This window comes from Procambarus clarkii, chromosome 44 (assembly GCF_040958095.1).
Source record: "Procambarus clarkii isolate CNS0578487 chromosome 44, FALCON_Pclarkii_2.0, whole genome shotgun sequence".
Classification (NCBI taxonomy): Eukaryota; Metazoa; Arthropoda; class Malacostraca; order Decapoda; family Cambaridae; genus Procambarus; species Procambarus clarkii.
The window spans coordinates 23,407,663-23,418,729 of record NC_091193.1 but is presented as its reverse complement, the minus strand read 5'-3'; positions in this window follow the sequence as shown (position 1 = coordinate 23,418,729).

Sequence of the window (11,067 nt, the reverse complement as noted above, 5' to 3'; positions counted from 1 at the left end):
ATCCACAGTGAGACCTTCCCAGCTTCTCCTCCCGAAAGCACTGACAAGGAGTCAGCGCTTTCTAATTCCGAAATCCTTAATGATCTTCCCAAATGCTTTCAGGATAATAATCGTGCTCCTTTGCCCTATTCTAATTCCACTCTCACCTCGTCAGATAAGCCCTTCATCCTCCATGTCGACGCCAGTGGTACCGACGTTGGTGGTGTCGCGATGCAGCAACGAGGCGAGGAGAATACACCTGTCAGCGACTACTGCTACAAGGAACTACGGAACAATTGGCAAGGAGCTACTCTTCATCATCCTGAAGCTCCAGCACTTCACTCCACACCTGAAAAGTGCTCGGTCCACCACCAACATGGACCACACCACCCTACACCTCCTGCAGCACGCCCACTTCTCATCTCAACGTCTTCTACTATGGGCTTGCTAACTGCAGAAATTCAACCTGGAGACATGCTATACCAAGAGTCCGACAACATCTTAGCCCATGATCTCTCCAGAGTTTATGAAGTAGAAGCGACTCCATCTAATACTCCACCACATAACGACGTACTTCTTCCAGAACCGCAGGCTTCGGGGGAGAGTTGTGACGATAATCTCCTTCAAGAGATTGAGCCTGCTCTTCCCTCCACAAATACGTCGTTACAACTATATAAAACTACTATGGAAGAAATGTCCAACAACGACAACAACACCAGCAAGGTTTGCCAGAGCGCAAAACGTATGCAGCCAAGAACACCTGCTCAGACTCAAACCGCCAAACTACCCGTCTTACTGCCGGCTCCCCGCTGATTGGTCGCCGGTCTGGCTGCAACTGCACTCGCCCCCCCCCATACTACTTGATGTCTGGGGCCGCCACGACCTCAGTCCTCAGAATATTCCGTGCTTTCACACAGTTAACACTTCTCCCTGCTAGACGTAAGCTTTGGCGTACGTGTACTGAGAGAGGTGATAGCTTAAGGCCAATATTCCAGCACCTTTCATTTACTTGTATATTGCACTTCTTGTTATTTTGCTCACTTGTCTTAACGTAACTTTTCATTGTGTCATTTAATTATTCTTATTATTTTGATTGATTGATTTTATTATACGAATTTGTTTGACCATTTTATTCATGTTTTATTTCTTTAACGTAATTAAAATTTAATTGTTAAAATTTACTTGTGTTTTGTGTGTCTTCTCCTTACCTTACCACAGACAAAGTTCCAGATTTTCTATTTTTTTTTAATACTATGTGACGAGGCCATACCCCTAGCTTTGAACAGTAGAACACCAACGCGTTACCGTCACATGGTATTTGTACAAATATATCAAAATGCTTATGCATTTAGACAATCAAAAATGCGCTTTCACTAAAATTACACAATTTCACAAACATAATTTTCACAAAATACCCACACATTGTCTCATAAACCAAAATACACTTACACCATGAAGATCTATTTTTTCAGATTACAGAGCTTACACAAAATACACAATTTGCACACAAAAATACAGTTGCACCAGTTCCACTTCAGCAAATTAAAAACACAACTTGCATAAATACACTATTAGCACAAAAATTATTATAAAACATGGACAATTATTACACAAATTGTGTAATTATTATACATCTTTGCACAATTATTACAAGCAAACTTGCTATATAATTTCTCAACTTGCACAATGACAATCAATACACAAAGGCATAAACAATTCGTCCATATGCAATTACACAACATGCGCAATTAATACGCAACTTTCACAAATATTACACATCTTTCATAATTATTACACAACTTGCACAAATACGTACAATACATAACTACCCCAAATATGAAAATACACAACCAGCATAAATACACGATTTGCACAAATTTCATTCTGGAGTTTTCCCCCTTCCTGCCCTGTCCGCCATGTCTCCTGTGTCTTCTTTTCCTTCTTCCCGACCCTCCCCACTATCTCTTGGCCCTCTATGCCACCTGTCTGTCCAGGCTGATGTCCATCATCCTCCCAGCAATCTTCATGTTCTTCACTCCTGTTTTTCTTCTCCTGCTGAGACCATTGAGTCTGTCACCCAGTACGTTGTTGCTGGTACACCTGTCTCTGTCTCTGAGTCAGAAACGTTAGCCTGGCTCCTCTCCTTTCTCCTACCCAGCGGGTAAGAAGGCATCTTTTTTTTTTCCCCTGCTCCCCAACTCTGACTCTATCGCTACGTCCACTCCCATTTCGGTGGTCGGCCCCCTGTCCCAGCTATGGAGGTTTCTCTCTCCCCGATTGCCTCTCGGTTACTGCCCTTGCTGAGGTGCGCTTCCCGGTTTCTGCCCCCCCTCCTCTCCTCCTGCTGTCCTTGACAGCTCCTCTCGGTTGTTTCCCTCTCCTCCGGACCCCATCTGTCTACCTCTGGTCTGTCCTCCCGCTCTCTTCCCTGTATCCCTACTAAGTTTACCCCATGTCCCCCTAACCCTGATTTTTCTGACCCTGATCCTGATCCTGATCCTGATTCTGATCCTGATCCTGATCCTGATTCTGATCCTGATTTTGAGCATATTTAATATGTTCTTCTGTATATTTGTTTCTTTCTTGTTCTCTGTTACTGTCCTTTCTCTTTGGTAATGTCTATTCTTCAGTGGAATGTTCATGGGTTTTATGCCAACTTCCATGAACTCCAACTTCTGATTACACTGTTTTCACCACTTTGTGTTTGTCTCCAGGAACCAATGCTTGGTGCTCGTCCTGGTCACTTTCGTGGTTATTCCTTTCTTTCTCCCCCCCCCCCCAGCTCTTGCTGGGGCCCATAGCTCTACTACTCTCTTGATTCTTACTGATATTCCCTTTGTCCCCCTATTGTTTCCATCGCCTGTCCATTGTTCTGCTGCCCGTGTTTTTGTGAGTAAATGGTTTATCTCCCCCAAAATGTCCCGCTTTCCCTTCCTGATCTTAAGCCCCTCCTGGACTCCTTACCAGAGCCGGTGCTTCTTTTGGGTGATTTCAACTGTCGACATACTCTATGGGGTGATGTCCTGACAAACACCCGAGGCTGCCTTCTCGAACCGTTCGTCCTCTCTTCTTCCCTGTCTCTTCGGAATTCTGGTGAGCCCACCCATGAAGACTATCGAACTCGCCTCCTTTCCTGTCTTGATCTTTCTCTCTGCTCGTCGTCCCTTTACTTAGATTTCACGTGGCAGGTTCTTGATGACCTCCATAACATTGACCATTTCCCCATCCTTATTTCGTTTTTCTCTTTTCACCCTACCCTCTCCTTCCCTAGGTGGCAGTTTGCCAAAGCTGACTGGAACCTATTCAACCTCCGTGCTACTCTCACTGACCTCTCCTCTCTACCTCTTCCTCGCGCCCTCCTCCTTTTTCATGACACTGTCTTCGACGCTGCCCTCTGCTCTATTCCTCGCTCTACCTCCCGGGGCACGCAGAAGTGCGTTCCCTGGTGGAATGCGGACTGTGCTCGGGCTATCCACTGTAAGCGTGCAGCCTGGAAGAAACACCGATGCCAGCAGACGGCTGATTCTTTTATTTTGTTTCGGAATGCATGTGCGGTGGCCCGTAGGACCATCCGTACAGCTAAGCATGAGAGTTGGCAATCTTATGTTTTCACCATTATGTCAGATACTCCCCTGCCACAGATTTGGAAGAAGATCCGCAAGATTGCAGGTAAATTCGTTCCAGATGTTTCGCCGGTTCTTCACCTCCGTGGTACATTTGTGGCAGACCCAGTGCAGGTCGTGACCGAACTGGGTTCCCACTTTTCTTCTGTTAGCTCTGATTCTCATCTCCCTCAATTCTTCCTTCTTCGTAAGCCCGTTCTTGAATCTCATCCCTTAGATTTCCACACTCATTTCTGCCTTCCCTATAACGATCCCTTCTCTCTCTCTGAACATCAGTCTGCCCTAACCCTCTGTTGTTCTATGCCAGCGGGCTCAGATGACATTCATTATAAGATGATTCAACATCTCCCTCCTTGCACGTCTCAGTATTTACTGGGTCTGTATAACCAGGTCTCGGAGTCGTCGTCAGTCCCTCAGGACTGGCTCGATGCCGTTGTACTACTAATTCAGAAACCGGGGTGTCTCGGGACATCCCCTAAGGACTTCTGCCCTATTGCCCTCACGAGTTGTGTCTGCAAACTCTTTGAGCGTATGGTAAATGTTCGTCTGATGTGGTTCTTGGAACACCATCACCACCTCTCTCCTTCTCAATTTAGTTTTCGCAAGTGAACTTGGAGGTCTATATTCGTACTACTTTTGCTGCGAAGACCTCCGTTGTTGCTGTCTTTTTTGACCTGGAAAAGGCTTACGACACGACTTGGAGATACCATATTCTGTCCCAACTTCGTTCTTTTGGCCTTCGTGGTAATCTCCCTCTCTTCCTTCAAAGCTTTCTCTCTCTCGTCGTTCCTTTCGAATCAGGCTTGGTACCACTCTCTCTTCCTCTTTTCGGCAATACAAAGGTGTACCCCAAGGTAGTGTTCTAAGCAAAAAACTCTTTTTCTGGTTGCCCTCAATGATCTTCTTTCCTCCCTCCCTTCTGGCATCTTCTCCACTCTTTATATCGACGATCTTACTCTTTGCTGTCGAGGTGATGATTCGCCTCTCCTTCAACGGCGGCTTCAACTTGCGATTGATGCCGTGTCATCTTGGGCCACCAATCATGGCTTCAAGTTCTCTGCCATTAAGACTTGTGCTCTGACTTTTACTCGTAAGCATGTCGTCCTTCGTTCTTCTTTGTCACTTTATGGTCATCCCCCTTGTGCACAAACATTCTGCGAAGCTTTTGGGGTTAATCTTTGACACTCGTTTGTCTTGGTCACCCCATATCTCTTACCTCTGTGTTGAATGCTCTAAGGTCCTTAACCTCCTTAAGGTTCTGTCACATGCTTCTTGGGGAGCGGATAGGCGCATTCCTCTCTCATACTGTCTAAACTCGATTATGGTTGCCCTGCATACTTTTCTCTACTCTTCGCCGTCTTGATCATTTGCACCATACTGGGTTACACCTCAGCTCTGGTGTCTTTCGTTCAAGTCCTACCCTAAGCTTTTATGTTGGCACTAGCTTCCTGTCTCTCCAGGATCGCCGAGATCGCTACGATCTTCGCTACATTGCTCGGTCTTTACAACACCCTCACTCTCGCCTGTGTCGTGCTTTGACTTTTTCCCCTCCTGTAGTTCCTGTTCCCCTTCACCACCTCCCTCCTTCTGTCCGGTTGTCTCACCTGCAGCATTCTCTTTCGGTTAGTATTACTAATATTTCTCCTCGTGTTGTTCTGTCTTTGCCCCCGTGGAGGGTCCCCTTTCCTCAGTATTGCAAATCCCTGACCCACATCACTAAAGCCTTTACCCCTCCTACAATTCTGAAACGCCTTTTCCTTGAACACTTCTCTTCACATTCCCACTCCGTTTCCATCTTCACCGATGGGTCTAAGTCTGCAAATGGTGTAGGTTACTCTGTTGTTTTTCCCTGACCACACCTCTCTATGTCGCCTGTCTTCGGAGACTAGCATCTTCACAGCAGATCTTTATGCTATTCTCTATGCTCTTCGTCTTCTACTTTCTCACTGTCAATCCTCCTTTGTCGTTGTAGTTGACTCTTGCAGTGCCTTCATGGCTCTGGAGTCCTTTAATGCAGTCCATCCGGTGGTCGTCGAGATTCAACATTGGCTGTTTCTTATCTCCAGTAGATTTATGACAGTTGAGTTTTGCTGGGTTCCCAGCCATATTGGTGTCTCTTTGAATGAGCTTGTGGACGCTAAGGAAGCTATCCGCACTTGTCCCATCTCCCGTAAATGTATTCCTTATTTTTACTTTTACCCAGTTATTCATTCCTCCATCCTTGCCCGTTGGCAGGGTTGTTGGTCTTCTGTTACTGATAACAAACTGCATACTCTTAAGGGTAGTGTGTCCCTGTGGCCTTCCTCCTACCACCATAACTGGCGATGGGAAACTGGCTGCGTATTGGCCATACTCACTTAACTCACGGATACTAATTGGAACGCCGACCTGCTCCTTATTGTCCTAACTGCATTGTCCCTCTTACAATTGTGCCTTGTTGAATGTTCTGACTTCCAGGATGAGCGTGTGTCTTGCTTTCCGACCGTCCCCCGCGGTCACTTTTCCCCTCGATAGAATTCTTGGTGAAATAGATACTTTTGATATCGTTCGCCTTATGTGTTTGTTTTCTTATTGGCATCCTCAGTGATATTTAGCGCCCTCTGATTATTCCGCACATTTGATGGTTCTACATAGCTTTCCCGGCTTGGTGCCTTCTTTGATAATTACTTACTTGCTAGGAACGTAATCACTAGGTAAGGTAATCACCATTTGACAGCCCTCATGAACCCTAGTCTTAGTTAAAAAGACAAAAAACAAAATGTCCATGGGGACTGAGTGTGTTACCACTAAGTCCCAGTGGTTCGGTGATAACACACTCGCTCCGCGCTTCACGAGAGATTTGACCTGGGTTCATATTTTGGACAGGAAAGACTGACTAGGTGCCAATCCTTAATTATATGCCTCTGTTTGTTTTGCAGTGATTGGCTTGTTAAACGACTGTCAAGGTTTACTATGAGCTGAGGAAAGGGAAAGCTGTCAGCCTGCAACCCCTCAGCATGTAACAGGAGTCAGCAGACAAAAAAAAATAAAAATACAAGAAGCCTGTGTGTGCGAGAGAGAGAGAGAGAGAGAGAGAGAGAGAGAGAGAGAGAGAGAGAGAGAGAGAGAGAGAGAGAGAGACAGATACCTATTTAATCCTAGGTGAGTAGGAACATCAGGTGATAGGAAACATGCCCAACCATTTCTGTCCCGCCATCCCAGGGTGACGGGAATAGGAGGCGGGAAAGAACTCAACCCTCGCAAGCACAACTATGTAAGTACACAGAGAGAGAAAGAGAGAGAGAGAGCCAGAGAGAGAGAGAGAGCCAGAGAGAGAGAGAGCCAGAGAGAGAGAGAGAGAGAGAGAGAGACAGAGAGAGACACGCGGCCAGTTCGTCAACAGAGCCTTGGGAGGGTACGATACACGCTCCAGATGACAACAATACCCGGGGCTGGCGGAAGCCCCGGGCTGGGATGACAAAGAAACATCGCCTAACAATACACTTTAACAAGATAATGAACAATTCGCGCCTCACAGGACAACAACAGACTCACAGACCAGCAACTCGGAACTCCTGAGAAAAGAGATCGCAATTTCGTAAGTATTTAGATAAAAATAAATGTAAAAAAAATTCTAAATCAAGCCACAAGAGAAACTATTTGTTCCTGAAGAGCGATGGTTGTATAGCCACCCTGGGATAGCAAGACAGAAATGGTTGGGCGCGTTTCCTATCACCTGATGCGCCTACTCACCTAGGACTAAATAGGTATCCGAGGGATAGTGTTACGGCCACTATGGGTCGCAACCCGGTTCTTTGCTGGAGGAACCAAAGTACTAGTATCCGACCAAGTCGGTAGTGGCTTTCAAGGAGTGAGCTTGGTAATGCAAGTAAAACACAAAGGGGGAGTTGAAAGGAATACGACACTTCATCAATTATCAATATATTCACATATTATCACTTTCCCATCACCTTAAATAGAATCATACACGAAGTAATACTACACTGATATATACACTTGTGTCGCTCTCATAGGACACTAAGCGCTCCTCGATGCTCATGCAATGCAGCCTTGTCAACATCCATGATTCCTCAACACACAATACCGTCCTCGAACAGTACTGGGAAACACCAACGAGTCTACCCTAGCCACGGGCCAGCCTATCGACAGTCTCACTAGGTGCTCTTTGTGAACGCCCACAATCACTCTCCAGCCTGGTGCTGGCAGAGAACATCAGCCTCGCGCTGCTGGGCCTCTACACGAACAAATACAAGGGTAGCGAACCCCTGGCAGGAGCATCTTGCAACTAGCTAGTTACACTCCTCCGTTGCACCTCACTGTTAGTCGTCTTTTCCTCTAGCCAGTCCAGGGATACGCCTAATTCTGTCACTGCCACTTCACAGGCAGACAGTAGAACACTACACAGTTCTTCTCCGGCGGCGGCTCACTGCTCCCGTAAAGCAGAATGAAGTAGAGAGATAATAGGCTGCCCTGGGTAGACTGCCTGTCCTCGTACCACTGCAGCCCTACGTCGCCTCTGTGGATACAGACACGTCCTCAGTAAACTGGCCAGTACTGGGGACACTAGGAAATACCACTTACGGACTCTGACATTGACATATAACTTAATATCCCAATAGATGGCGCTGATTTTCTAGGCGCCACCTCACCAGAGGTCAGCTACAGCGACTCATTGGGCTGACCAAGGCAGGAATCTAGCGACATTTGCAGGTATCATACTGCCAACACCAGATGGCGTCGTCCGTTTAGTAGGGGGTTTAGGGAGCAGACTCTCAGATGGCGTTGACGTCGCTGCTCCATGCTCCGACGATGGAGTCGAGTTCGTAACAGATAGTCAAGCTTAAGTCACGAACACATCACAGTAATGTTTAACCGCAATGTCGCAGCGCTGTGTCTGAGTGTAACCAGAGGCCATACTGCTCGCCTGGCTGGAGACGCCCCCGTGGGCGTTATTGACCTCCACTACGTGGTTATCACACGGTAGACGCCCCCGTGGGCGTTATTGACCTCCACTACGTGGTTATCACACGGTAGACGTCCCCGTGGGCGTTATTGACCTCCACTACGTGGTTATCACACGGTAGACGCCCCCGTGGGCGTTATTGACCTCCACTACGTGGTTATCACACGGTAGACGCCCCCGTGGGCGTTATTGACCTCCACTACGTGGTTATCACACGGGAGTGACAGGTATGAGGCCCGTCGCTGCTACACTAATGTACAGTACAATAACTAGCCCTCTACTTACTGTACAGTTCTTGTGACTCTCTCATGTAAGAGAGAAAGATGGTGATGGTGCACTCAGAACTGTAGAGCCCAATGTCCGGTCACTTTAATGGTTCACACAACATTACCGGAGCTGCGCCTGCAACCTTTCCTTCTGAGCCAGTACAAAGACCACGACCTGCCAGGTAACCAAGAGGGTGATCCCCTCTCCACTCTTCATATTTTCTTAGTTATTAAGCAAATCGCAAGAAGCGTCTCCGAGGACCTCGTGGTCTGGGTCCTGAATGAGGGTGCTCAAGCTAGCAGCACGGAATCAATGCAACGGATAAATGAGAGCATTGGGTGAAAGCGTCTCTCTGGAGACGTGAACTAGTACCCAGATGATCGTTGAAGTCGCAGCTGTGTCGTTATGACCGCGTGTTAGTGATCATGGCAACATGACCTCCTCGGTGGTCCTACTGAGGCTAACGTCGTCGACCACCTCCTAGAGACAAAATCTCTGACGTAAAGCTGAAGCCAAACAGGAGTGTCGGCATCGATGCCTGTGTCTCCTTAAGCTTGTCGGCGTGTTCTCCATGCCCCAGGAACCACAAACAAGACGAGTCTACCTCAAGTCTATTCTGTTCGAAAGTCCTCAAGCTTCCTGAAGACGACTGATGGGAGAGCAGGAGGTGGAGCGCCCGGGGGAAGTGTATGGGGGCGCTGTGTGGGGCACTGTGTGGGGGCACTGTATGGGGCGCTGTGTGGGGGTGCTGTATGGGGCACTGTATGGGGGCGCTGTGTGGGGGTGCTGTGTGGGGGCATTGTATGGGGCGCTGTGTTTGGCGTTGTTGGGGCGCTGTGTGGGGGCGCTGTGTGGGGGCGCTGTGTGAGGGCACTGTGTGGGGGCGCTGTGTGGGGGCGCTGTGTGGGGGCGCTGTGCGGGGGCACTGTGTAGAGGCGCTGTGTGGGGGCGCTGTATGGGGGCGCTGTGTGGGGGCCCTGTTTACTAGTTGTGTTTGCGGGGGGGGGGGTGAGCTTTGCTCTTTCGGCCAGCCTCTCAACTATCAATCAACTGTTTACTAACTACTTTTTTTTTTTTTTTTTTTCACACCACACACACACACCCCAGGAAGCAGCCCGTGACAGCTGACTAACTCCCAGGTACCTATTTACTGCTAGGTAACAGGGGCACTTAGGGTGAAAGAAACTTTGCCCATTTGTTTCTGCCTCGTGCGGGAATCGAACCCGCGCCACAGAATTACGAGTCCTGCGCGCTATCCACCAGGCTACGAGGCCCCTATGGGGGCACTGTGTATGGGGGCACTGTGTATGGGGGCACTGTGTGGGGGCACTGTATGGGGGCGCTGTGTAGGGGCGCTGTGTGGGGGCGCTGTATGGGGGCACTGTGTAGGGGCGCTGTGTGGGGCGCTGTGTGGGGCGCTGCATGGAGGCGCTGTATGGGGGCACTGTGTGGGGGCTCTGTATGGGGGCGCTGTATGGGGGCGCTGTATGGGGGCTCTGTGTGGGGGCGCTGTGTGGGGGCACTGTGTGGGGGCGCTGTATGGGGGTGCTGTGTGGGGGCGCTGTATGGGGGCGCTGTGTGGTGGCGCTGTGTGGGGGCGCTGTTTGGGGGCGCTGTATGGGGGCGCTGTATGGGGGCGCTGTGTGGGGGCACTGTGTGGGGGCGCTGTATGAGGGCACTGTATGGGCGCTGTATGGGGGCACTGTGTGGGGGCACTGTGTAGGGGCGCTGTATGGGGGCGCTGTATGGGGCACTATGTGGGGGCTCTGTATGGGGCGCTCTATGGGGCACTGTGTCGGGGTGCTGTATGGGGGCGCTGTATGGGGGCGCTGTGTGGGGGGCACTGTGTAGGGGCGCTGTATGGGGGCGCTGTGTAGGGGCGCTGTATGGGGGCGCTGTATGGGGGCGCTGTATGGGGGCGCTGTGTGGGGGCGCTGTGTGGGGGCGCTGTGTGGGGGCGCTGTGTGGGGGCGCTGTGTGGGGGCGCTGTGTAGGGGCGCTGTGTAGGGGCGCTGTGTGGGGCGCTGTATGGGGGCGCTGTGTCGGGGCGCTGTGTGGGGGCACTGTGTGGGGGCGCTGTATGGGGGCACTGTGTGGGGGCACTGTATGGGGGCGCTGTGTGGGGGCGCTGTGTGGGGGCGCTGTGTAGGGGCGCTGTGTGGGGGCGCTGTGTGGGGGCGCTGTATGGGGGCGCTGTGTGGGGGCGCTGTATGGGGGCGCTGTATGGGGGCGCTG